The sequence below is a fragment of the Capsicum annuum genome, chromosome 5 (genome assembly GCF_002878395.1).
Source record: "Capsicum annuum cultivar UCD-10X-F1 chromosome 5, UCD10Xv1.1, whole genome shotgun sequence".
Taxonomy (NCBI): Eukaryota; Viridiplantae; Streptophyta; class Magnoliopsida; order Solanales; family Solanaceae; genus Capsicum; species Capsicum annuum.
This window is the reverse complement of record NC_061115.1, coordinates 125,263,196-125,269,889: the sequence shown is the minus strand read 5'-3', so window position 1 is coordinate 125,269,889 and position 6,694 is coordinate 125,263,196. Positions and strand designations below refer to the sequence as shown.

Here is a 6,694-nt window from a genome sequence, read left to right as displayed (position 1 = left end):
GTGATATGATTTCCTTATAACTGAGATATATACACTACAAGAAATTAGGCCTATAGCAATAGACTCTATGACAGCGATTGTTAATACGGTGCAATAGACCTGCTATTGCGATGGTTCTAAGCATTTTCAAAAGAAAATTACTTTACTACAACGATATAGTGATATAACCGTCGCCACTATAGATTAACCGTTGCAATAAGGATATACACATAACAATACTTATTAGAACCGTTGCCAAAGGCATCTATGACAACACTTTATAGCAAAAAGAGTATCTATTGCAGCAACGGCTATCAAATACTTCCTAAATATTTTCACAAGTCCGCCACTTATTTCCCTCAATCCTTTTTCTTTTTCTCTCAAACCTTTTCTCTCTACAATTTCCTCAAATGATAACACAAAACTAATTGAGATTTGCCACTTCGTAATCTTACCATAGATCGAACAAGTTGGTAACAACTGATCATTATTATAATCTTCTAAATCCACTTCGTCTTCTTCTTTATCTCTTTATTTCAATTCATGTTGCTCGTATCAACAAGTGTTTTCAAATTTCTGCCATTTTCACCAGAGAGGAAGAACATTTTAGAAGCCTGAACGCGATTTCTCATGTGACCTCCCAACGATTTACCAGAGCCAAATCCTTTATTACACAGATGCAATTCTAATTCCATCTAGTGACGAAAGAGGGCTAATTTGTGTTGCAAATCTCTGTTAAGTTGTGTTGCGAATCTCTTAGTGTTGAAGTGTCTAGTTTTTACGATCTTTTCTTCAATTTGGAGATTTTAAGGTTAGTGTATTCTTCTGATTGACGATTTTGACCTAAATTTTTATATTGCTGGAGTTCTTCTATTGCATGAGCTATTAAGCTGGGTACATTAGAGTTGGGGGTTGGAGCTTGTACTTTTTGTTTGTTGGGACAAGTTTAGGAGATTGAGGAAGGAGCATTGTGGAAAATATGGAATTAAAGCAAGTGCGAGAAATTAATCTAGTGCGACTTCTAGACCAGTGAAACAGAATGCAAAGCCATCCAGGTATCATCCGTTTGAAGACATTTTGGATTTGAAAAATAGGGATAATGAGGAAGCTCAATGATGCCTGCTGAAACTTCTAGAACAATCATTGAGGTAATGGTTGTCCTCTTAGCTTCCAATTACTTATAAAAAGAACTCTCTTTTTCATGGAATTGCTTATGACAGTAATATATGGAAATCTTACTGTTGGATATACTGCTTTTCATGAAAATGTAAAGACATTTTTGTCATTGGCTGTTGGAACAATTATAAAGAACAGAAAGTTTAAGATCATTTAAGCCCTTGGTGATCAAGTTCTTTACTTGATTTACTTGTTAAATTTTTAAAAATTAAACAATTTTACTAGTAGTTCAATTCAATGTTAACTTTTCACTATGCTATAATGCTTTTTGCTCTTAATTAGAGCTGGATAGCATCCAGGGTTATTCATGGTGACCTGAGGATAGTTGTACAAACTTTCAGTTCCAGGATATTTGTCCAAGGCTCTTAATATTGTTTGTCTTTCCCTCTACCCTGCCACGAGCAAATATAATAGTAGTATTCTTTTAGTAGAGCAACATAATGTTTTCTGGTTTGGTAAATAATGGAGTGCACGAGAACTTTTCCTGCCCAGATATTTGATGAACTCAGATAACTACTTATCATTATAGCGGGTTGTCTACGAAAAGCTAATATTGATTTTCCACTTGGTCTGTGTAGGTAAACAGCAAAGCAACACTCATGTTTTTAGGTTTAGTCAATAATAAAGAAGTTATAATTGTCATAGGCTGGTGGAATCGACCATCGATAAACATTTGGAGTTAAGGGTTGTAGTATTTGATGATCAAGCTGTTTAAATAGGTGTTGATGTACAATATTTGGCCTCGTGTGCAATGGTAAGTGTTATTAAAAATCCTCTTGTTCCTATTAATATATCGATGCTGGATACCCCTTCTCAAATTTAAGACAAATTGGTTCAAGAAAAATGTACTAGTCTTAATGTGAATTGAAATAATGCAGCTTCACTAGCACCAAAATTTCATATGTTAAGGGAAATGCTATCTGGCCTTTGTTTCCAAGTTGTTATCTGTGTTTTTTTGCAAGTGTTGCCTTCGGTTTTTCTAAGTATGTTATTGCTTAGTGACTTTGATCAAAAGGTGATCATCTTAAACTTTTGTTTTCCCTAGTTTCTCCTATTTCATTTACTAAATTTATCTTCAGTTTTATGATGTGGTCTACTCATTGAGAATGTTTGATTCTCTGTTAGGCTGAAATGGCCCCTCTATTTTATTGTAAATGTGGTAAATTCTGCATTCAGGCTGTCATCTTTAGTGATGAAAACCACAACTCATGATCTGTGAAATACTGAACAACCTTCTTTCAACTAATTTTGTCTTTTCGGTACCATCTTTTCAAGTTGTTAGACAACAAATAAGGTGCAATGTTGTCCTGGATGAGGGGTTGGTCCAATTTGTTATAAAAAACTTTCAACTGTTATGACAGGACATTGGCTACTCAAAGCTTGCAAATTTAGCTCCTCAGTATGGATTATGTAAGTTTTCGCTATCCAATTCCTTATTAACTTTATCTTTGTTAATAATATGTTAAAAGTCCTTTTTCATTCTTCTCTTTTGTTTAAAATTCCAAACTCCAGCTTTGTTCCACCTCTAATTTATACCTTCATGGGAAGTTCAATAGATATAGCCATATGTCCTATAGCTGTTGTGTCACTCTTCTCCGAAATAAAATTGATCCAACTATAAATCCAACGGAGTACCTAAGGTTCGCTTTCACAGCCACCTTTTTCACTGGCATTACTCAGGCTACCCTTGGTATCCTTAGGTGCTTAAAATATTTGAGTACCAAGTTGGATTTATAGTCAGATCTCTCTATAACAACATTTCACTATAATGGCCAAGTTTTCTTTCTAACTAATTTTTCATACTATGTTATATTTTATGTTCTCCATAACAGCCATTTCGCTAAGCAACCAAAATTATCCAAACTATGTTGTTATAAAGAGGTTTGATTGTATTTGTTTTTTGTTTCTTTCTCTTTCTGACTTGCATTGTTTTATTTCCCATGTTGTTTTCTTGCAAGATTGAATTTCTTGATAAACTTTCTATCTCAAGCTGTTGTTGGATTCATGGGTGGTGCTGCCATCACAATTGCTCTTCAGCAGCTTAAAGGTTTTTTGGGCATTAAGAAGTTTACTATGAAAACAGATATCATTTCCGTGATTAAGTTCGTGTTTCATTCGGCCCATGGAGTAAGTTTTCTTGCCATTTGAGAGCATCCTACCTAAGATGTCTTTTATAGATAACTTGAAATTTATTCCTTGTTTTATTTATCAACAATTATGCAGTGGAACTGGTAGACAATTCTCGTCGGATCAACCTTTTTAACTTTCCTTTTGTTCGCAAAGTACATTGTTAGTGTCCTGAGTTCTATCGACTTCAATTTTAAAGCATTTCCGACCTTTTCTTGACTCTAAACTATTTTAACAACCAGGGAAAGAAGAATAAATATTTTGGGTACCTGCAATTGCTCCTTTGATTTCTGTTGTTCTTTCGACTTTCTTTGTCAACATTACCCATGCTGACAAGAAGGGAGTTGCCATTGTAAGTGATTGTATGATGTTCATACTTTCACTTTTCATAATTTGGTGTAAAATAAGCTCTTTCTAATCGACTTCAATGACGACCTTACCAGGCAGGACACATTGACACAGGAATAAATCCTTTTTCTGTCAAAAAAATATATTTCACCGGTGACTATCTCATAAAAGGGATTAGGACAGGTATTGAAGCTGGCATGATTGCATTGACGGTAAGTAACATATTGAATGAAATGTCAAAGCAGGAACCTTTTCACATTTTTCTACCAAATGTCCAATCTTTACCTTCTTTTTCACAGGAAGTTGTCGCAATTGGGAGAACCTTTGCGTCTATGAAGCACTACCAATTAGAAGGAAACAAAGAGATGGTGGCACTTGGAGCTATGAATATCATTGGCTCATTGACATCTTGCTATGTAGCAACAGGCAAGACAAATCAACAAGCAAATGGAGTATGACTAAAGATATAATGTGTTTATAAATCTCAACACAGATTTCATTTCTAAGAAGCCAAAAGCATCGATGTCAGATGATCTAATTATCTTTCAACTTGCACACTAACAATTGCTGTGACAAAAGATCATTGCTAATCTAAGTATTACTCAGTTATTTTTATTTTTCATGCATAAGAGTTTTTCCAACTAGTTGATTGATTCACCTCTTGCAGGTTCCTTTTCTCGTTCAGTTATAAATTAAATGGCTGGCTTTCAAACTACAGTTTCCAACATCGTTATGTCTGTCGTTGTGTTTCTAACTTGGAATTCATAACCCCTCTTTTTAAGTGTACTCCTAATGCAGTCCTTGCTGCCATCATCATCTCTGTTGTAATCGGCTTAATTGCCTATGAAGCAGCAATTTTGATTTGGAAGATCGACAAATTTGACTTTGTTGCTTGCATTGGGGCATATTTTGGTGTGGTTTTTGCCTCTCATTCTTGATAGCTAGAGGAAACTCCATGTACTAAACAGGACCGTTGTGATCATATTCTGTAAAATATTTAAGATGGGTTGCTGACGATGTTAACAAGGACTATAGTTTTACATGTCTTATAATTTGGCTTCTTGTATAGGTTGGATATTTTGCATTACGATTAGTTGATTAATGTATGCTTATGTGATTTATATTACATTTCTGTGTAATATTTATTATTATATAATTAATTTCTTCTTACTTTATTATGCTGGTGCAACACCTATAGTTCGTTGCAATAGCTTTCAAAATACCATTGCAGTAGGTCCCAAAAACAAAAACCATTGTGATAGCCTCAAGAACTGTTGCAATATTATAAGAAAGTCGTTGCAATAGGGTTCTATCAACAGTTGCAAACCGTTGCCAAATATCTATTGCACCGTTGTGATTGAAAAAAATAAGTGTTACATCAGAAGGAAGAATAACTGTTGCTATAGATGAGTCCATGGCGACGGTTTTGATCCATTGCAATTGAAAAAAATAAGTGATACATCAGAAGGAAGAATAACCGTTGCTATAGATGAGTCTATGGTGACGGTTCTCAAAACCGTTGCTAAGACCATTGCTATAGATCTATGACAACACTCACATATGGGATGCTTACTAAACCGTTGTGGTAGTTCTATGACAATGGTTTTTGTATATATTGCAACGCTTTTTGAATCGTCGTCATAGGGGTAATTTCTAGTAGTGGTAGGCTGTCTAAAGCCAGGGCTCGGTCACACCTGTTTCTTATTATTTACGCTTTTGAATAAATGGTTAGGCCAAAATTAGTCATATTTACTTCTTTGCTTGAAAACTCTCCATTTTTCAAGCAAAGAGGAGCATTCTGTAAACACCTATTTTTTTTTACCAAACTTAAGGTTTTACACCATTTTAGTATTTAAATACCTTTTAGGTCTAAATTAGATATTTTGATATTATCTTATTTTTTACTAAAGTTTTTCTAAAAGTTTCGAAAACTATAAAAATATAGTCACATTTTAAATAGGTTTTTATTTTTATTATTTATTTATTTATTTATTTATCCTCTAAAAAGAGAGAGAGAAAATTTTCTAAATTATATTTATTTTCTTCCTTTAATTTTAAATAAATAATCTAGTGATATTAATATTTCCTTAGTTATATTTATAAGATTAACTACTCAACTTATCCATATTTTATTAGTTTTAAATAAATTTTAATTTTATTTAAATTATTAATTAAAAAATCAAATCCTAAACTACCCTAACCTCTTCCCACAATCCCACTTTCACTTAACCTCCTCCCAGGATCTCACCTTCACTTAGGCTGCATTTGTTTTCTCAGATTCAGACGTCTGAATCTAAATGCACATCTGAATGATTAAGATGTTGTCTCTAGATCTGAAAACTGAATGATTAAAACTGTTTGTTTTTCAACATCTAAATGTACAAAAAAAAATTATTTGTATATATAATGAAATAAAAAATAAAATTCAAATAAAAAACTAATTATATATTAGAAAAGTATGTAATTTAATACAACAAAATTATTATTTGATTGAACAAAATATTTATGTTTGTTAGTGATAGTTGAGATGGTTTATAATGGTGGTTGGGTAAAAATGATTGATGTTAGTGATAAGTAATGTTAGTGGTGATAGTTGTGATAGTTGGTATTATAGTGCCTGTTATGATAGTGGCGGTTGATAGTGGTGGTGGTAGTTGTGATGTGACGTTGATTGATGTTAGTAGTTGGAGGTATGGATTGTGATGGCTGAAAAATTAATGAATGATGGTTGACGGTGTGTTGTTGCTAGTTGGAGATATTGTTAATTGTTATGGTGGAGATGGTTGTTAGTAGAGATAAATTGTAGCGATGATAATAATTGAAGTGATAGTAGAGGTGGCGTTACTAGTGACAGTGGTAGTGGCCGCCGAAGAATATGTGGAGGTTGTGATGTATTTATTAGTGGTAGTTGGCGGTGGTGCTAGTTGTGATAGATGAGTTGGTCGATAGTAGGGATTGACCGGTAGTGGTTGATGATGGTGGTGGTGGTGTTGATGGCAGTAGTTGCGTTAAATATAATTAGAATAATAGAGCTAGTAGGTGTGGTAGCGGTTGACAATAGTTG

General features: G+C 33.7%; 1 pseudogene; it reads left to right on the top strand.

Annotated features, from left to right (window-relative positions):
• The first annotated feature begins 245 nt into the window (after positions 1-245).
• On the top strand, positions 246-4,805 carry LOC107852836 (annotated as a pseudogene).
• The last annotated feature ends 1,889 nt before the right edge of the window (positions 4,806-6,694 follow it).